Here is a 22,604-nt window from a genome sequence, read left to right as displayed (position 1 = left end):
TCTGTATAAGATCGAAACTGATCATCTAAAAATAAAAAGTAACAACTTATTTGCGATCACGACTGTGTTTACTAAATAAGCTACACATTTCTCTGTTGCTGTTGATACTACCATATAGTCATCTGACCAGAAATCCTTGTCTTCTTTCTATTTGACTCCACTGAGACCCACTAAATCTAGACGGAGCCTCTGCATTTCCCTTTTCAGATTTTATAGCTTCCCTACCAGTTTCAAACTTCTGACATTCCACGCTCCAACTCATGGAATGTTAGCCTTTCGTTGGTTATTCAGTCCTTGGCAGTCCCCTCGAGATTGGAATGCCGGACTAGTCTAGAATTTTTTGTCAATGAAGAGATCATCATGACACTTTTCAGTTGTTGCTCTTACTAGATGTTATTTAAAGGATGTTCGAGCTGTCATGCATAACCATCAAACGAATATCTACCGTTAGTTGTGTATGCATGGTCTATGGCTACTTAACCTGAGGTTTTATCGCATGACGCCCATATCACGTGGAACTGTGCAAGTTATGTCCATTTTTTTTATTTTTTTTTCTGAAGGTACTGACAGTCTCCTCCTTTCGCAGTCACTTAGTGAAAGGATGCTTAAAAGGCTTGTGCGCGTTTAAAGATTATTCATCCATCTCTCTTTCGATATGGACCAAATACTTCCAGCGTCATTTTTGCTTTATAGTTTCAGCATTTATTTCTGTCAATTTCACAGCATATACCACCATCTTTTGTTTGACCTTCCTAAATATCTTCTTCCATCTAGTTTCACTTCTATTTGGGTATCTGATATCAACTTTTTACCTTATGTCTATAAAGTTATTGCAAATAGCAATTCCAATACTTCATGGGTGCACTCATTATCGCCACCAAAACGTAATACAATCACAATCATTCTAAAATTTCAAACTTCATTCTAATCTAGTCTCATTCTTCTGTCTTCTTATGTGCTGTGCTTAATTAAAACTGAAATTTTACTTTGTTCTTTTCTAAACGTCACCCATAATAAGTTACAAGCTCCAAATAACTGAGATGTTATTTTGAAGGACAACTGGTGGAGAATGCAACCGGTCGGTTGATGCATTCTCTACCAACAATGAAAAACAGCCAGTGACTTTAACAAGAGCCAGCACGGATAAAACAATGACATTTTTAATTCTTGTGGTTGTTCTCGGAGTAAATACCTACCTTACCTTTTTTAAAAGTGTTTTGTTTCCGTAAGTCATGCATATATGTGAAATTGGTGTAGAGTCTTTGTATGTGATCTTCATTTTCCTATGTTTTGACAACGTCGTCAGCGTGGAGTAAAACATTAATATATGTGTTCCAGTTCTTTTGAAAACAATCTGCAGCACTTATATACGGATGTAAGTGCACATCGACAAACAGAGTGGCTTTTAGAATTGGCAACTTTGTTCTTTGCAAGGTGGAGTGGGGGGGGGGGGGAGGGGGAGGGAGAGGGAGAGGGAGAGGGGGGGGGAAGAGATAGAGAGAGAGAGAGAGAGAGAGAGAGAGAGAGAGAGAGAGAGCGAGCTGCAAAAGATAAGCGCAATACGAAAACAGGAAACTGGAACAATTTCTCCTCCAATTCGGAACTGTGCTACTCGCGTAGGAAATGAGTACTCACTGCTTCTAATTGATGAGCTACTCAAAGAAAATGAAAAGCATGGCATTAGACCTATCACTACTCAGCTGTTTCAGCACTTCTATTGTTAGCATAGTGTTGTACCACAAAGATACAATAATACGAGGGTGAGTCAAATGAAAACCTTAAATATTTTTTAAAATATTATTTATTGTGCAGAAGTGGTACAAAGCTGTATCACTTTTCAACAAAATCTCCCCGACGCTCAATGCATGTCCTCCAGCGCTTACAGAGTGCATAAATTCCTTTATAAAAAAAAGTCTTTTGGTAGTACTCGCAACCACTCATGCACCGCGTGGCGTACCTCTTCATCAGAACGGTACTTCTTTAATTCCATTGCGTCTTTGAGTGGCTCAAACATTTGGAAATCACTTGGGGCAAGGTCTGGTGAGTATGGTGGATGAGGAAGAAGACACTCAAAATGCAGGTCTGCAATTGTTGCAACTGTTGTACGGAGAGTGTGGGGCCTTGCATTGTCATGTTGCAAAAGGACACCTGCTGACAGCAATCCACGTCGCTTTGATTTGATTGCAGGCAGCAGATAATTTTTTAGGAGATCTGTGTATGATGCAGTGGTGACAGTGGTCCCTGTAGGCATGTAATGCTCCAAAATGACCCTTTTTCGTCCCAAAAGAGAGTCAGCATAACCTGCCCCCCTAATGGTTCTGTTCCAAATTTCTTTGGTTTTGGTGATGAGGAATGGCGCCATTCCTTGTTCGTTCTCTTCGTTCCCGGTTGGTGGAAGTGAACCCAGGTTTCATCCCCAGTAACGATTCTTGCAAGGAAGCCATCACCTTCTCGTTCAGAGCGCCGAAGAAGTTCTTCACAAGAACCAACACGTCGTTCTCTCATTTCAGAAGTCAACTGCCGTGGTACCCATCTTGCAGACACTTTGTGAAACTGGAGCACATCATGCACAATGTAGTGTGCTGACCCATGAGTAATCTGTAAACATGTTGCAATGTCATTCAGTGTCACTCGGCGGTTTTCCTTCACTATGGCTACAACTGCTGCAATGATCTGTGGAGTCACAACGCGTTGTGCCTGACCTGGACGAGGAGCATCTTCCACTGAAGTCACACCATTAGCGAACTTTCTACTCCATTCGTAGACTTGCTGCTGTGACAAACATGCATCACCGTACTGAAACTTCATTCGTCAATGAATTTCACTAGGTTTCACACCTTCGCTACGCAAAAACCGAATAACAGAACGCTGTTCTTCCCCGGTGCAATTCGCAAGCGGCCATCTTTATACTGATACTGCGACAGTATGTGTGCATCTGCACCATGCTGCCACCTACAGGCCATTCTGCACGCTGTCTGTAGTAAGCATACCAACTTACAGGATGTTGTTGTTGTTGTTGTTGTTGTTGTTGTTATGGTCTTCTGTCCAGAGACTGGTTTGATGCAGCTCTCCATGTTACTCTATCCTGTGCAAGCTGCTTCATCTCACAGTACTTATTGCACCCTACATCCTACTGAATCTGTTTAGTGTATTCATCTCTTGGTCTCCCTCTACGATTTTTACCCTCCACGCTACCCTCCAATACTAAATTGGTGATCCTTTGATGCCTCAGAATATGTCCTACCAACCGATCCCTTCTTCTAGTTAAGTTGTGCCACAAACTTCTCTTATCCCCAGTCCTATTCAATAGCTCCTCATTAGTTATATGATCTACCCATCTAATCTTCAGCATTCTTCTGTAGCACCACATTTCGAAAGCTTCTATTCTATTCTTGTCCAAACTAGTTATCGTCCATGTTTCACTTCCATACATGGCTACGCTCCATACAAATACTTTCAGAAACGACTTCTGACACTTAAATAAATACTCGATGTTAACAAATTTCTCTTCTTCAGAAACGCTTTCTTTGCCATTGCCAGTCTACATTTTATATCCTCTCTACTTCGACCACCATCAGTTATTTTGCTCCGCAAATAGCAAAAATCCTTTACTACTTTAAGTGTCTCATGTCCTAATCTAATTCCCTCAGCATCATCTGACTTAATTTGACTACGTTCTATTATCCTCGTGTTGCTTTTGTTGATGTTCATCTTATATCCTCCTTTCAAGACACTGTCCATTCCGTTCAGCTGCTCTTGCAAGTCCTTTGCTGTCTCTGACAGAATTACAATGTCATCGGCGAACCTCAAAGTTTTTATTTCTTCTCCATGGATTTTAATTCCTACTCCGAATTTTTTGTTTCCTTTACTGCTTGCTCAATATACAGATTGAATAACATCGGGAAGAGGCTACAACCCTGTCTCACTCCCTTCCCAACCACTGCTTCCCTTTCATGTCCCTCGACTCTTATAACTGCCATCTGGTTTCTGTACAAATTGTAAATAGCCTTTCTCTCCCTGTATTTTACCCCTGCCACCTTTAGAATTTGAAAGAGATTATTCCAGTCAACATTGTCAAAAGATTTCTCCAAGTCTACAAATGCTAGAAACGTAGGTTTGCCTTTTCTTAATCTATTTTCTAAGATACGTCGTAGGGTCAGTATTGCCTCACGTGTTCCAACATTTCTACGGAATCCAAACTGATCTTCCCTGAGGTCAGCTTCTACCAGTTTTTCCATTCATCTGTAAAGAATTCGTGTTAGTATTTTACAACCGAGACTTATTAAACTGATAGTTCGGTAATTTTCACATCTGTCACCACCTGCTTTCCTTGGGATTGGATAACGGCGCGAAATATCGATTTGTTAATACAAATTTAAGGTTTTTATTTGACTCACCCCCGTATTTGGACCTCTAAAGTCTAGCAGAAATAGACCGCAGTTTCAGCAGCATTGAATGTCTTGCACGTGTGTTGTGTGTGCTACAAAGTATTATTTTAATGTTTTGGCGAAGGTTCGGAGCCATAGGGAATATTCCTCGTGGTCGATAAAGAGCAATCACTCCACGACAGCAACGGCAGGTGGCCTTAACTTCGCAATGAAGTACCGCCAACAGTTGACGTCGAGTTTCTTTCCCGGCTGACCTAGCATCGTGCATTCAGAGTGGTTAGTATATATGGCATACATCCAACAATGTGTGTCCCACTCACAGAGGAAGAGAGTGGAATTTGTTTTATCTGACGCCCGCAGCATCGAGACTGGGATGTAGCCGAGTGAAGAAATGCGTTCTTGGCAGGTGAGGAACGATTCTCATCACAAGTTCATCTGGCGGGAACACGGCAGCCGATATAATCTTAGGAATATCGTGGTCCCAGATATGTTGGCCGTGTGTGTGTGTGTGTGTGTGTGTGTGTGTGTGTGTGTGTGTGTGTGTGTGGATGAGCGGCGGCGGGGGCTGTCAGCTGTAGTTAGCCATACCCAATACTATCAGCTTAGTTGCTTCTATCTTTTTAATTCTTTAAATGTTTATCTTCGGCTTCAGAACTTTTCTAACTGCTTGTTTTGAGACCACTGTACGCCAAAAGTTGGGTTATCATCTAGCTTCTTTTCTAACGGCCTGTTTTGAACACAGCTGTAGACCGAAAGTCGGGCCATCAAGCCTCATCTCGTAAGGTAACTATTACATGTCCTGTTCAGGAAATATATGCCCATTTCTAGATCAACATAAGGGAGCTAGTGTAATATGGACTTCTCTGCTGCACATCTACAAGAACGCTGCAGACAAACTTACCACAAGCTGAGAGTTGGTGAGAGGGCGTTTCAGTTAAAATTTTCTATTTTTTGGACAGTACACCATTTTCAGTGGATACACTGGTCAAACCAAATCAGGTCAAAACTGGCATCAGAAATAATGCAAACATGAAAAATTTGCTCATTCAGCAGTGTTTGATTCTGATCAAGATGCAATAATTCTTCTAACCAGAGTTCTAAAAGTTTTCAGTAAAACCCAATATCGGTGGTCAGAGGAAGTGGGAAGGCGGCACCGCTCACAGTATTTGCGTGATTCCTCAATATGAGACCCTGTATTCACAAAAAGGAAAGAACTGTCAGTGGCACGCACGTATTTTAAGGGGGGAAAATGATGATGACCTCATCCCGACTGATGGCTTGGGGAACAGTTCTAGAAGTAAGCAGAGTTAGTGAACTAATGGGTCTACTACAAGCCAGTACGATTTAGCATTCAAGTAATTCCATGAATGAATCATTCTGGGTATAGTGGAGGTCTGCACACTTGCGAATACTGATTCCTGCTTAAGCCTTAATTCCACATCCACAAAATTGGAATGCTTTGCACAGAAGTTTCGCATTGCGCTCTCTCCAGATGTAAACAAGACAGGTGCAGATCACGACACATTTTACAACTCTGTAGACAGGATAAGATACTTTTCTATGTTGTGACCCATCCACAATACCTCACTGACCAAGTCTTCGTAAGCTACAATGTTTTATTGACGTTTCAGGGTGAGGAAGTTGACATAGGGCATCCAAAATATATCCGGAATGGATTAATATATCTAGGTTAGGTTTTTGCCAAGTTAAAGCGGGCAATATGGCTAATGTACTGACGTTTGCAAACAATTTTTGTCGTTTACAGATGCCGAATTATGGTACCAACTTTGTGTTTTCTCCTGCTGGAAGTGTATACTTTTTCTGCTTCTGAGAGAGCTTCAACGACATGACATGTATGATCCTTAATCGTGTACTATCAAGATAACAGCGCTGCAAACCACGGTCCCGCCGTCAGGAGAAGAGATTTCACAAACATCTGCCCTATTATACTACATGTAAACAAACACGTGACTCAGGTATGGTTCGTGTGTTTATTATCACCGCTGTCATACCATAATGAAAATACTGAAACGCTGTAAATTGATTCACGATAAAAAGTTGTGGAGGGTGAACATCAAGAACTAGCGGCAGCACAGGCCCCTCTTATGAGGCATTTTACGCCTTCGGGAGTCTCCTGTTTCCTAACAGACCTCTTGATCTAATTTTCGCCACAGATAAAAAAAGTACAGAAGTGTTAAGCTTGGTGAAAGTGCGCACCATTTTGCGTTTCCCGTAACGAAATTCCAGTGCTGCCCTAATGTTCTCTTACGTGGGGCTGTTATTGCGTGTGCTAAATGGGAGGGACCTCCAGCGTGTTGTTACCACACTGATTGCCTTATGTCCAGTGAGATATCTTCCAATGACTGTGGAAGCAGTATATCTTAGGAACTCGAGACACTAGAGTATTTCTAGTTTCATCAGTAAAACAGGAACTAATGGTGCAGCTCTTTGAAAAACACGGACCAAACGTTGATAGACGAAGAGCGTTGTATTTATCCACTTTTTTGAGTCAGCGTGCATTTTCATCTGACGATAGTGCATAATGCGAAGACTGACTTTCCATGGTTTGTAAACGATGCTTCTTCGTGGTACAAAATTTTGCATAGATACGCCGCATCACTTCACGCTTTTCGTAGAATAACATTCGGAGAATTGTAATCAGTTTTGGAAGTCAATGCCGTGAAGTTGTAGATGGAGCGAAATGTGAAGAGGATGAAATATGATGGAATGTAGTTTCCGCAGAATACTCTTTTAGTTGATCCCTCTTGTACTTCCGAGATGCCTCTTAGTGACATTTGCACTGTGTGTTGGTGCCGCTAAAACGTTAATTTCATTTCTTTCCTCAGTTGCTTTCCTTTCTCTTTGGCGCATTTTATTCTTCACACTTTCAGTTTCTAGGACTTTTCTTTTTATTGTTTATAAAGACAAAAAGTGAATGTCTGCCATAATCTGGATACTCTCCAGCATACAACCGCACCGCTGCTCTAATGGTTAGTCGACATTCGCCATGAACGATATTCACTTGTACGACTGTTGTGTACATTGTGAATGTCTCACTAGCTTTTTACGAACAAGTTCTCTGATTGCCACGCCAGCAGTACACAGGCTGAAGGGCACAAGTAAACACAAGAACTATACCTGAGTTAAGCGTCTGCTTACATTTGGTATAATAGGGCAGACATTTGTGGAATCTCTTCTCCGGACTGTGGGACAGTGGTTTGCGGAGCAGTTATCTTGACAGTATTTGATCAAGTCTCATACAACTTGCGTTGCTGAAGTTCTCTTAGACATTGCTTTCAAATGTCGCAGAAAAATTAAGTCGATATTGTAATTTGGCGACTATAAACGATAAAAACCACTTTCGAACGTCTGGAAATTCGACATATTGTACACTATACCTTAGCGAAAACACACCTCTATATATTTGTTTATTCTGGATATATACGTGGGATGGCCTGTCTCAGCTGCCTCATGCTCTATGAACATGTTTCGATAACGAGCTTACTAAACAATGGATGTGTAAAATAAAACAGGATGATGAAGCTTAAAATTTAGCTGCAACTTCTGTGCGTATTCTCTGGACATAGGTTTTGTCGCTGCTGGCTTCAGAAGCTGCCGGATGACCTACTGTAACAAATCGCGACGGATTGTCTCTCTAACATTTTTGAAGGAACTGAAACTGCGGTGCAGTCGTGACGTTATTTTTCCCCGTCGCCATTTCTTTAACTCCCATCGATTATCTTTCCTTACACCCGGAGCTCTGAGAAAAGAAGGAACGAAACTTCCGCCCCACTGACGGCATTTACAGCTCAGAAGTTTCTCTAGAACAACCAGCCGAGTACAGTGGCGAAATAGCGCAGAGATTCAAAGAGTTTCTCACTTACCGTCTTCAGACTGGGAAACCAAGTAAAATCATCTCATTGAGCTGTAGTTCGCGAATGCATTAAAAGTGACAGACACAATGATTCTTCAAATATAACTGTGGCTTCTTGTTAAAAAAAAAAAAAAACCTTTCAGAGTTAGTCCATATGTGTATCATCACGCGAGAGACATGGTCATCGAGAGCTACATCACATTCCTTTTCCTGAATGTTTGTTCACTTTTGAAGCAAATTTTCAGTGACAGTAGGCCACCCGAACCATGTAACTATTATTATTCTGATGTCACGTAACCTCCCTGTCACTACAACGGAAGGTTCCTCTAAGGACTTCCATGTGAGTATTCGTGTATTAACTGCTTGTGGACTGTGTTTCTAAGGTGGTGGCGGGGGAACGAACCAAAAACTAGTCCCGATAATTATTTAAAACAAAAGATACAAAACAGGATGACATGCGTATTAGAACGATTTACGTTAACAGAGAACGGTGATTCGATCCAGACCTGACTATCTCCAAATCTCGCAAACCAGCACATCAAGCTGAGCGCCTTTGCAAGCCGGTCTCAACTTGCAAAGACTCCTTTGGATAATTTAGGAGCACATATTAACACAGACAAATAAAGAACCTGTTGAGTCACTAGTGTTGCACGGCGACCAAAACAATGACGTAGTTCAACTTGGCACGAATAGTAAAACTCCCAGGCGATTTAGGCATGAATGCTTGCATAAAACGCAACTATAAAATTTGTGCTTCTGATCTTAGACTCAGAATGCCCATAATGTGTCTTGATCGCAGCTTCAAGCTGCACATTTCTAAGCATAGTTGTGCTAAGTGTTGATGATTTTCAAAATGTTGCGACTGATTACAGGGACATTATGTCGTCAATGCTGCTGTTGTGGTATCCAGTCCCAAATTTGTTTGCTGCAGCTCTCCATGTTAGTCTATCCTTTGCCAGCCTCTTCAACTCTGTTCAGCTAACACCATCTACATCCCTGATAATTCCTTGATGCCCCGGAATGTGTTCTATCAACCTTTTTTCCTCAGTTGTATTCAGTACCTCCTCATTTCTTATTCCGTCTGTTCATCTAATCATAAGCATCTTTTTACAACACCACATTTCAAAGTCTCTGTTCCCATTTTGTCTGAAATGCTTACTGTTCTATTTTCACTTCCGTTGAGGGCTACACTCCTGACTTCCCAGCACTTAAATTGACATTAGATGTTAACAAATTGCTTTCCTACTATTGCCAGTTTGCATTTTATATTCTCTCCTCTTTGGCCATAATCAGTTATTTTCGTGCCCAAAAATAAAAACTCATCTCCTGTTTTTAGTTTACCATTAGAAAATTTAATTCCCTCTGCGAATTCGGCTGATTTCCATTGCCTTGTTTTATTTTTGTTGATGTTCGCCTTGTAATCTCTTTGCAATACACTATCAATTCTGTCCAGTTGCTTTTCCAAGCCCTATGCTGTCTCGAACAGAATTATGCTCTCTTTCCAAATTCCTCTTTGGTTTCATAAACATCTGGTTAATGTGCAGACTGAATTACATCAGAGAGGGGCTACAGGTCTGTCTGTCTCGCTTCTGAACTACGGCATCCCTTTTTGCATGTTCTTTGGCCATGTTAATTGCATTTTGATTTCAAAAAGTCCATCCACCATTGAGAAATGTTTTCTCTACATCTACAGATACTATAAACGTGGATTTGCCTTTATTCTACCTATCTTTTGGAATAAGTAATATCTTTGTATTTCCTCACGTGTTCCTACATTTCCGTGGAACCCGAAGTGATATTCCCCTAGATGGGCTGCCAACAGGTTTTCCATTCTTCTGTAAATGATTCTTGTCAGTATTTTGTAACCAAGACTTATTAATTTGCTACCGCGGTAATATTCACAACTGCACCTCCTTCTTTTGTAAGTGGAATCACTACAATCTTCCTGAAGTCTGAGAGCGTTTCGCCTGTTTCTCGTGTCTTGCACATGAGGTGGAATAATTCTGTCACATTTGGCTCTCCGAGCAATATCAGTAATTCTGTGGGATTGTCGTCTACTCCAGGGGCCACGTAGGTCTTTCATTGTTGTATTAAATTCTTCTCCCAGTATCATATCTCCCATCTTATCTTCACCTACTTCCTTTTCCCTTCTATAAAACTGTCCTCGAGTTTGTCTCCGTTAAATATACCTACTACATACTGCTCCATCTTTCTTTTCTTTGATTAGTAGTGGCATACCCTCTAAGCTCGTGATATTCGTATAACAGCTTCTTTCCCCCAAACGTCTCTCTAAATTTTCCTGTAGGCAGCATCAGTGCTGTATTCCTAACAAAAATAGTGGGTCGACTCTCCTAAAGAAGATCCCATATGCTGGAGTACAGGTCAGGCTACGACACGTGTAGATTAGCCTTCTTGCCTTGGTTGTCTTCGGTATGCCTGTGAGTTTTGATCCATACTTTGATGTAATCCTTGGTGTTCCAGAGATGTAGCGGAGACCCCATAATTTATATAAACATTAAGAATGAGAGATGGCAAACAGGAAGCGAATTCTACAGTGTTGTCATTAACTAAGTTCATCGTGCTGAAGCCTCTTTGACGGTCCGATGTGCTCATAGATAGTGTATCAAAACAAAAAGTGATTTCAGGTTTTCAGGAATGTTCTCTCCACTGTTGCTTCTACAATCTCAGAAACCTTTCTTACACTTGGATAAGAAAGAAGAAAATGGTCAAATATTTTTCTTGGATTCTGTTTCCCTTCTAGCCATGAGCTTAAAATTTCACAGGGCAGTTTTTGACTGTCCAAAACATCGATCTCTTTCATGAAGGATCTCAAATATTCACTGTCATTAAAAATTATCTTTCGCCTCAGACTGTCGCTAAGGTTCTGACAGAACTGTTTCCTATTAATCTGGGTAACACTGCTTGATTTTCGTCTGGGAACCAGGGAAACGTCTTTGAAGCACTCTTCAAAAATAACTTTCTCTGCTTCCTTTATGTAAGCACCTGGCATTTCTTTCACTTGTTTAATGGCTCTTACTGACCTCGTAATTGCCCTATATGGTGAGGGAATATTACCACTGCCCTTTTGGAGACACTGTGAGAGGACATTAATCTTTTCAAGGACATCAGAAAACAGTGTAATGTTGCTCACGTACTCATGCTTGATAGCGTTTTCTACAATCCCTTGAGCTCTTCCCTTGTAACTGATTTTCGACTCACGTCATCCTACATCTATTGGAATGAGAATTCAGAGCCTGGTAGGACTTCCATACCGCTTGCAATACTCTAACGCTTGAGGCCACCCAACGAACTGAGAATACTTTAGATATCTTCGTAAGTTCTGCACCTAACTCTTGTGCAACAGCTGATAGTTCATGATGATTCTTTGGAGATTGGTGATAAAAAACGCATACAGCTTCTTAAAATAATAACAATCTGATTCATGCCAGAAACCTCTTCGATTGAGTGGGCAACCCATAATTCAAGTCCGCAGCTCATGGTCTAGTGACTACCGTTGCTGCCTCTGGATGGCGGAGTCCCTGGTTCGATTGTCGGCCGTGTTGGGGACTTTCTCTGCCCGGGGACTGGATGTTTGTGTTGTCCTCATCGTTTCATCATCTTCATCATCGTTCGTGACAGTGGTTAGATTGGACTGTATAAAAAAACTTGGACTGAGTAAAAATTGGGACTTTGTATGGGTGCTGATGACTGCGGAGTGGAGCGCCCCACAAAGCAAACATCATCATCATCATCACCATAATTCTTTTCGATGGCACAAACAATGTCATTTGAATAGTTTGTTGTACTTGTTCTTAAGTTGTTGTAGAACATCTGAATTCCAACCTAGCATTACACTAGCATCATCATTGGTTACTGCAATCAAATTGTGATTCAAATATCTTGAAGAAAAACCATGCTTCGAGAGACATTTTAGAAGTTCTGCTTCTGTAGTTTCTGCATCTGATCTTTTAAGTTCGATAATATCCAATAAGAAGGTATTTACATAACCATCACTGATTTCAGACCTTAAATACACTATTACAATTGATTGTGATGCAACAGATGTAGACTCATCAATCAGTACAGAGACCTTGGAATTCTTCGATATTATGGATGAACAGAGCTTCTTCCTCATAGCGTCCGCAATGCAGTCTATGATGTTAGCACAACTGAGTTTACTATGCAGTGTTTTGCCAATGTGGGGACCATTTGAATTCCCAAATCCACAAGCTTGTGAACATTTAAATATGGTTTGTTATTTTTTGCTACAAAATATGCTGTGCGAAACACTTTCCTTGTGCTTTCAAAAATGTCTATCTGCTGTTCAGCTGCAAGGTTTTCCAGAACTTTGCTTTGTCTCTCTTTTCGTTGTCTATAATCATTTAAATGGGCTTCGGAATTCCTATGTTTATCAATTTTTTCTCAATGATGATATCTGAGCTTGTTTACTTTCACAAGCTGGACTCACCGAAATACTACTCCATTTTTTAGACATGTACACTCCCTGTGTTTTACTCACTCCAATATTCTGCACATCTTTACAGAATGAGCAACCCAACTTGCCTTCCCTACATACTACACTAACCATTCATATTTCAAAAAAATGGTTCAAATGGCTCTGAGCACTATGGGACTCAACTGCTGTGGTTATCAGTCCCCTAGAACTTAGAACTACTTAAACCTAACTAACCTAAGGACATCACACACATCCATGCCCGAGGCAGGATTCGAACCTGCGACCGTAGCAGTCGCACGGTTCCGGACTGCGCGCCTAGAACCGCGAGACCACCGCGGCCGGCCATTCATATTTCATCTTAAATTCTTTCCTTTTTCTGTCGTTCCAACAAACAGGACAATTAAATATATTTTGGGAAGCCAAATAACTTACTTACAATACTTCACATGATTGGCTTGCCTCTTCAACAATACTTGTTACGGTGCTAGTATTCGTATATGAAGCAGATGGGCCATTATCAGCTCCACGTTTCTCCAAGCCACACTGACCATCTTCTGTAGTTGAACCACGGAATTAGATTTACTGGAATAATCTACTATAGTGCGTTTCATACTGAAAAATTACGCTTTTCAATTACTAGCACAGTTTATACACGTTTTAACTAAAAACGTAATACGCCAGGCTTTAAAACGGTAAAGTAATAGCAGAACCGAAGGAGTCAACAGGGCTGTTTACTCCAACGTCTGTAACTCCACTGAAAAGAAATCTGAAGACCAGTACCCGTGCCGGCCGTGCAGTGGTTAACGATTAATGCTGTCAATAATCTGACTGTAAACGCAGAAACAGACGACTCGAATTAATAAGTAGGTCTACTGTAATAATATCATAGCAAAGATTCAAGTCAACAGCCGACATTCTGTATTGTGGATGGACCATTGAAGATTGCTATATCATCATAAGAAAGCGAGAAAGTTTTTATTTTCCTTATGTCTTATCTTACAGATTAGGTTTCTGATAGGAGTCAGGTTTTGTTGTTTTAGTAGCCATCAGACGCTCGCGCAGTTTGGGGCAACGTTGGCGCCCGCGCGCCGGCATTTACATCGCCACGAATTGGTTTCCGTGATCGAATGCCCATACATTATCACATCGGGCTAGAGAATAAAATTAATCAGTGTGAAGGTGACGTGCCATAAGGTGAGCCGATAGATAACCAGGGAATAGCTGAGACTCAAGCGTGTAGTCCGCAGCTCGTGGTCGTGCGGTAGCGTTCTCGCTTCCCACGCCCGGGTTCCCGGGTTCGATTCCCGGCGGGGTCAGAGATTTTCTCTGCCTCGTGATGACTGTGTGTTTTGTGATGTCCTTAGGTTAGTTAGGTTTAAGTAGTTCTAAGTTCTAGGGGACTGATGACCATAGATGTTAAGTCCCATAGTGCTCAGAGCCATCAAGCGTGTAAATAATTACGTGTTCAATAGGCGGTGAAATACCGTCCACGCGAGCGCCCGAAGGTCAAAGAATACAAAATAAGTGTGCGGAAGAAGAGAATTAAGTGTTTTCAGACGTTATTATGATGTCACGCTATGTGAGCATTTAAAGGCGAGTAGCAGTCCGGCGCAGAGCAGCTCAGAACAGCCAAGAATGGGGTTAGGTCTTTGTAGATGCCCAGCAATGCTCCAGTGTGCGCCCGCGCGCCCGTGTGTGTGTGTGTCTATAATAACAGAAAACGACAAATGCTGTCCAAACTGAGCGCGCATTTCATTCGATGTTCCGACTCTGTGAGACATAACTCAGAACTGACGATAATTTAATTTAGAGACCAATGCCGGCGTCCACCCGCGTTCCCACTCCAATATAGCCCTGGGCGACATCCATCTTTCCGTTAGTTACCCAGGCTTCTAAAGTCTTGCATTTGCCTTCTAGCCATTCCTGCTTAGCCGTTTTGCACTTTCTGCAATATCATTTTTAGATGTCTGTATTCCCTTTCGCTAGCTTCATTTACTACATTGTTATATTTTCTCCTATTGCTAGCTTAACAGCATTCCTGTTTTCGTATTCCTTTTAAGCCTATTCGCCGCGCAGGATTAGCCGAGCGGTCTAGGGCGCTACAGTCTTGGACTGTGCGGCTGGTCCCGGCGGAGGTTCGAGTCCTCCCTCGGGCATGGGTGTGTGTGTGTGTTTGTCCTTAGGATAATTTAGGTTAAGTAGTGTGTAAGCTTAGGGACTGATGAGCTTAGCAGTTAAGTTCCATAAGATTTCACACACATTTTTTTAGGCCTATTCCTGCATTGGTGTTCATTAATTACCCTGTACTTTCGTGGCCAGAAATCATGTTCTTCCTGCCACCACGACTAATATCTAACTTCAAACTATCCATTTCAGTTTTTAAATTCTCTAAACGTGGGGTGTCGGTTTTGCTTTTCCTTATGACGAGATTCTCCCGAGTAGTTCCCGCCTGGAGATCCGGATTGGGGGGACTATTTTATCGAAGAAGATGCCATCAACATTGAGTCATAAAGTAGAGCTGGATGCATGTGGGAAAAAATGGCGGCTGTAATTTCCCCTCCTGTCAGCTGTTCGAAGTACTAGCAGAGCATAGTCATACAGGCTGTGGCCCCTGCAACTACTGAAAGGGCTGTTTCCCCTCACCAGGAATCGGGGTTAATGTTACATCTCCTTACATACGCTACTCCGTTGTGGTTGCTTCTAAGGTACAGTTATCTGTATTGTTGACACATGCAAACTATCAAACGTCGGCGAGGTCCGTGAACAAAATCTTTTTTCTCCTGATTAGCGATGGTTGCATTGTCAAAAGATTCGCCTCAGTGCGATTCACAGTATCATGATTTGGAACCGGATTGTCTGCTAATTGAAGTAAGACGTGTATGCCGTTTAGCCAAAAACCTTATAAGCCAGGTTCTCGGTATATTATCGTATTTTACCTGTTTGTGTATTGCATATTCTGATGCATGGAGTATAAAAGAAAAATGAGACGATAGAGAATGCTGATGTCAGGTTCTGTCTTTCGTTCGCCCTTTCTCTCCTAACTGGGGCCAGCCCTGCTCTTGCCTCTACCGTCGTGGAAACTGCTTGAAAGCCAGACTCGTGCTGGCTGGAACACCAAACCAAAGGCCGTTAATCCTGCGGGTGCGAATTCGATCCGGATCTGGCTCACAATGTCACTTAGGCCAGCTGGCTGCGTACAAGACTACATCAGCAGGTGTATGTATATATGAAAAAACATGTCAGTTTGGGTTCCAGTAGGAATCGTTGTTCTCAGCCGTAAAATGATCACAATCAGGGATGAACAAAACCAGCAATCGCTTGTCAATCTGCACTTCATTGCGGATCTAGGTAGACCTCAGCAATAGTATAGCTGTCATCAGTGCGTTTACTAGTGAGCCATATAGACCCAGAAAGCATGAATAAACACATGTTGTTAAAACGACCTTAACTGTAGATAGCTCAATTCACACTCCATGTGAACTGAGCAATTAAAGTTTAAGTCGTTTTAACGACATGCCAATATACATGTTTTCTGAGTCTATATGACTCGCTACTAAACGCACTGATGATGGCTATAACGTATCTGAAGTCTAGTTAGATCTGCAATAAAATGCAGACTGTTTGCTATGTTCCTCTCTGATTATAGTCCTTTGTGTGTTCAAATCATGATTATCGTACGCTGAGAACGATGAATACGTACACAAAAGTTACATTACTGGCCATAAAAATAGCAACACCACGAAGATGACGTGCTACAGACGCGAAATTTCACCGACAGGTAGAAGATGCTGTGATATGCAAATGATTAGCTTTTCAGATCCTTCACACAAGGTTGGCGCCGGTGGCGACACCTACAACGTGCTGACATGAGGAAAGTTTCCAACCGATTTCTCATACACTAACAGCAGTTGACCGGCGCTGCCTGGTGAAACGTTGTTGTGATGCCTCGCGTAAGTAGGAGAAATGCGAACCATCACATTTCCGACTTTGATGAAGGTCGGATTGTAGCGTATCGCGATTGCGGTTTATCGTATCGCGACATTGCTGCTCGCGTTGGTCGAGATCCAATGACTGTTAGGAGAATATGGAATCAGTGGGTTCAGGAGGGTAATACGGAACGCCGTGCTGGATCACAACGGCTTCGTATCACTAGCAGTCGAGATGACAGGCATCTTATCCGCATGGCTGTAACGTATCGTGCAGCCACGTCTCGATCCCTCAGTCAACGGATGGGGACGTTTGCAAGACAACAACCATCTGCACGAACAGTTCGACGACTTTTGCAGCAGCAGGGACTATCAGCTCGGAGACCATGGCTGCGGTTACCCTTGACGCTGCATCACAGACAGGAGCGCGTGCAATGGTCTACTCACCGACGAACCTGGGTGAACGAATGTCAAAACGTCATTTTTTCGGCTAAATCCAGGTTCTGTTTACAGCATCATGATGGTCGCATCCGTGTTTGGCGACATCGCGATTAACGCATATTGGAAGCGTGTATTCGTCATCGCCATACTGGCGTATCAGCCGGCGTGATGGTATGGGGTTCTATTGGTTACACGTCTCGGTCACCTCTTGTTCGCATTAACGGCACTTTGAACAGTGGACGTTACAATTCAGATGTGTTACGACCCGTGGCTCTACCCTTCATTCGATCCCTGCGAAACCCTACATTTCAGCAGGATAATGCACGACCGTATGTTGCAGGTCCTGTACGGGCCTTTCTGGATACAGAAAATGTTCGACTGCTGCCCTGGCCAGCACATTCTCCAGATCTCTCACCAATTGAAAACGTCTGGTCAATGGAGGCCGAGCAACTGGCTCGTCACAACACGCCAGTCACTACTCTTGATGAATTGTGGTATCGTGTTGAAGCTGCATGGGCAGCTGTACCTGCACACGGCATCCAAGCTCTGTTTGACTCAATGCCGAGGCGTATCAAGGCCATTATTATGGCCAGAGGTGGTTGTTCAGGGTACTGGTTTCTCAGGATCTATGCACCCAAATTGCGTGAAAATGTAATCACATGTCAGTTCTAGTATAATATATTTGTCCAATGAATACCTGTTTATCATCCACATTTCTTCTTGGTGTAGCAATTTTAATGGCCAGTAGTGTATTTTACGTGCTTCTTTTGCCGTTCATCGAATGCTCTCAGTTTTGTATTGACTTGTAAAAGGAAATTCCTCCAAAAAATATGCAGTAGCAGATTACATAGCGGTTTATTTCGTTGGTAGACAAGTATAAGGGACAGTCAAATATGTACGAAGCAGTTGGAAATAAGTTAAGTAAACTGTTCATTACTTCAAAATTAATCACCATAGCTGTTAATACTTTTATCCCACTGTGGGCTGTTCTACATGTTGCCAAAGGTTGTTTCCACTACGCCGCAGAAGATTCTGTGGGAAGCCCTTACACATCCTCCACAAAGTCTCGATCTCTCCCCATGCGATTTCAATATTTTGGAGCCCTGGAGAAACACATTCGTGGCCATCGATTTGCTTCGTACGAAGAGGTGCACGCCTGGATACAATAATGGTTCTGCAGGCAACGGCAAACATTTATCCATGAAGGCGTTGACTACCTTGTCTCACATTGGGGTAAATGTATTAACAGTTACGGGATTACTTTTGAAATGGTACACCGTTTACTTACTTTTTTCCGTTTGTCTCTTTCTCATTTGACTGCCCGTTATGTGTGTGGCACTGGTGGAAGTTTGTCATTTGTCTTTGAGGCAGAAGGTAGCAACGTTATCTGCGGAATTTAATACATATCATAAAAACATGAGGGACATTATTTTTCTCACTAAAAGACTTGCCGTAGATACGCCAGAAGAGGTGGTTCATCACAAATAATAATTCTACCAACGTACCATTTAAGAGGGGAAAGTCAACGCGCTGTCTTCGCAGTTTTAAAGAGAATATGACCGACACCACGGCGGCGCTCCGACCCTCGCGTAAGTTCGCAAAGAGAGCATTCCTGCAAGCTAACAGACACCGTAGACCGGTGGATATGGGGAAAGCCCACAGAAGCGACACTAAGACAGTGACACCGAGTGTACACGGTGACGAGCTGTGTATTTCTTATTCCTAACAGTGAGGGCGTCGACGAGGAAGCTTTGCTTGTACGACGCGAGCGGACCCCAAACAATAGTCAATCATGGAATTCTGTAAACTCACTACGGATTCCGGAATGCTCTCCTGCTATGGTACACAAATGACATGCAGAAGAAAACAAACATTCTAAGAGAACTGAGAGAACTCAGAGAATAAAATTAATTCCATCTTTCCAGCACTATCAGAGGTAAACGTTGAAATGGCATGTCCTTTAACGCTTTGTTTCTGCCCTCTGTCTGGAGCTGCTCTCTGTAATGATTCTTAAAATGCTGGCTACTCGCATAAGCAGAACCACCCAAAACTTTTGTATTAGACGCAAGGCGTAAGATGATGGGCCACTTACGTTGTTCTTTAATTTGCTCCGTACATTAAATGTAAGTACTTGCAACTGTAGGACGTGATTTCACACCTGTTAATACCTCAAAGTGTAAGTGATTTCCCAATAGTTTTTATATTAAATTTATGAATTAGAACGGTATCTGTGTCCAGATCGTTGTTAAATGAGCTTTCATTTGGGGTATAAATTATAAGAACGAAACGAAATCGTTTGGAAAGGATTTAATGACATACCTGTAACGTCAGTGTGTATATTGCTATTAAAGACTATTAAAATTTCAGGTTAGCAACTTAAAGTGGGAATTTACCTCTAATAAACTACTAGCAACAACATAGTGAACAGAACCCGCACTGGTAGCGCCGGCTCAAGTAATTCTGATCGTTGGACGTCAGAGATTCTAAAACAAATAATGGGGCACACAAGTAAACTGTTTTCGAGGTGGACAAAGTTCATCGAAAATTGTCGGCAATACCTCGCCAATTTCTCGTGTGGATCAAAGAAGAAATAATTTCAACAACATGAGTCCAGAATTGTTTAGTATTCCAGTCAACAGACTGTCACGCGTGGTGTCTCTGTTGAAGGGCTGTTGATTATCCTTGTCATTTGGTGTATTTTACGAAATATTCTTAACACTTGAGACAAAAATAATTAGCAAAACTTTTCTGATTATCTGGGTCGCTTATCAGTGACAGTTCTCTGAGATATGTGCTTCATTCACAACACCACTTCGGCACACTCCCGTGAAGCGTAATACACTGCACTGGTAACTGGATAGCCAGATGTGTAATAATACCTTCGTCTCCTCCTTAGTCTCATATCGATCGATTGGTTTCCGCTGTGCGAGGTTAATTCAAGCATACATTTAGACAAATTGCCAATAATAAAGTCATAACTGCCTTCTAACTTGGAGAATATCTTTCACGTTGTTGATACGAGACTATCCTCTGATTTTTCGTAAAGAATTCGATTCCTAATGTTATCCATTATTTTCGGTTAACCCTCCACACTAAACCAATGGTGGTAATGCAGTAAAATATTTATGTTTCTCCTTGCACATCCCTTCAATGGTTAGTAATCTGTAGTTCATTCACTCATTTTTGTGAGTTCCGTTTAATCTCATTGTAGAGCAGCAACTTCCACAAAGGCCTGGAAGCTAAAAGTATCCATAAAGTTTACATGTATTACTGTGTTCAATAAAAGCTACGTAATGCTAATAGTGTGAATTGTTGTGACATCCATTACAATCCCAGATGGTTGTATAAGTACATAGATTAAGGAAAATAAATAAAAAGTTATAGCAATTACATCAGCCTTAAACTAAGCCTCTATGATCATGTATGCAACATAATTTCCAACAAAATTAATTTCCTTCCACATCAAGCAGAACTATGGTCAGAGCGATAGCTTCCACGCTGCAACGTGGTAGGCTCTCTAAATGACATCCGTTTGTCACAGGAAATAATATTGCATTCGACGGCCAAGTAACACTAGGGAAGAAGCAAAGAATTTGACAACATGCACATGTAGACATGTGTCTCTTATGCGTGTCACGTCTGCTATCTATTCCTGATGTCAATCGGGCTGATTCAACAGCTCACGAAGTACTATATTGTTTACGAATAACTTTTATGGCAACGCTGAATCACAAAAAAATTACAACAGAGGTAGCACATAATGCGCAGAAAACTCTTTAAGAGCAACTTATACATCGTTCAAAATATGATGTACGTGAATTTCAAAACAGATTCGAACAGTGACAACATTTGATGAAGCGAACTTACCACTAAGAAACGGCAGTCTCGACCTTCGGCGGTCCGTTGCTGGAGTCCACCGCACAACGCACGAGTCACACAGTTCCGCACGCAACACGCACGCGACTGGGCTGAAGAGCGCGGACACACAATACACTCCTTACTTCCGCCCGGCACCACGGCTTAACGCCGACTGAAGCCGGACGGCGTTCGTGCGGAGCGCGCTTCCTGCACTGCCATCTCGCGGCGGTTGGTCAAAGCTTTCTCGTGCCGCTTGCCGAAATCCGCACCGGAACCGTGAGTATCCGAGCAACCTCTAAACAAGACATACGTCGTCTCGTTTGTTAGATGTCTTGCTGATGTATTTTGTCGATCTAAACTTAAGCTGTCAGCTGAGAAGAGGTTCAAGTTATGGAGAAAGGGGTTTCTTAAAGTGTGAACACAGAACTTCAGCTGCTTTTCGTAGTCCATGAATCTTCCTTCACTGCTTGTAAAAATAAAGAACTTATTAACGTGTAGAGAATAAATAGAAGATGTACATGACTGCAAAAAACTGATTAGTTGCCAGCGTGAAAGAAATAACACTTGATTTGCCCATAACGCCTACATGTGTAGGGAAGTTTCGGGAAACTATAGGAAAAATATATTTGTAATCCGTCAAAAAACTCAGGTGTCTGCTTCAGGCACATTATTAATACCAGATCAGGAACTATCGGAAAAATATATTTGTTTTCTGTTAAAAAAAAAAAAAAACTCTTTTTTGCGTCAGTCACATTATCAATACTAAGATCAGGTTTAGCACAACGCGTTTCGGTAGCATGCTGCTATCATCAGGTGTCTGTCTGCTAATAATACGTTACTTTGTCTACATATTTGCGAGAAGGGCGATGTCTTTGTTTTTGTTGGGTGTGGCAATGAAGGTGGCATAAACAACAAGAAAAATCGCACTATTGGAAAACTTAGTGACAACATACTGTGTAAATGGTTCAAATGGCTCTAAGCACTATGGGGCTTAGCATCTGAGGTCATCAGACCCCTAGACTTAGAACTACTTAAACCTAAATAACCTAAGGACATCACACACATCCATGCCCGAGTCAGGATCCGAACCTGCGACTGTCGCAAATGTGTAAATAATTAGTAGATAGACCCCTGATGCTTGCAGCGTGAGGTCGAAACATTGGTGTTAAAAACGTGACTGAAAAACCAAGGTGCAGATACGTAAGATAGCCTTAGACTTGACCCAGTCTGAAACAAGATACATACATTTGATTGTTCAAATGGTTCAAATGGCTCTGAGCACTGGGGGGGCTTAACATCTGAGGTCATCAGTCCCCTAGAACTTAGAACTAGTTAAACCTAACTGCCCGAGGCAGGATTCGAACCTGCGACCGTAGCGGTCGCGCGGTTCCAGATGGAAGCGCCTAGAACCGCTCGGCCACACCGGCTGGCTACATTTGATTCTATTTGTTTATATTCCAGCTCTATCTGAGAATTGCAAGCAGGGTGGGTCAGAGGCTAAACTCCGGTTACAGCGGCATCCGTATCAGGGAATTTTTATGGTACCAAGCTGTCATCTAGGGTTTAACCGACCACATCGAGTGAACACAATCAGCATTGTGGGGCGGTAGGCATGATTGAAATACTCATATTTCTTCGGCGTCTTTGAGGGATGCTCCCAT

General features: G+C 42.1%; 1 protein-coding gene across 3 annotated transcripts in view; it reads right to left on the bottom strand.

Annotated features, from left to right (window-relative positions):
• The window catches only part of LOC126248524 (discoidin domain-containing receptor 2-like), an 891,455-nt gene extending 870,353 nt beyond the window's left edge, over positions 1 to 21,102 (bottom strand). For all 3 annotated transcript variants that reach the window (XM_049949580.1, XM_049949588.1, XM_049949595.1), the window contains exon 1: positions 20,953 to 21,102. The gene's annotated coding sequence lies outside the window, so the exon portion shown is untranslated. The remainder of the gene's footprint in view (positions 1 to 20,952) is intronic.
• Between the last annotated feature and the right edge of the window lie 1,502 nt (positions 21,103 to 22,604).

Source organism: Schistocerca nitens, chromosome 1 (genome assembly GCF_023898315.1).
Source record: "Schistocerca nitens isolate TAMUIC-IGC-003100 chromosome 1, iqSchNite1.1, whole genome shotgun sequence".
Classification (NCBI taxonomy): domain Eukaryota; kingdom Metazoa; phylum Arthropoda; class Insecta; order Orthoptera; family Acrididae; genus Schistocerca; species Schistocerca nitens.
This window is presented reverse-complemented; position numbering and strand designations above follow the sequence as displayed.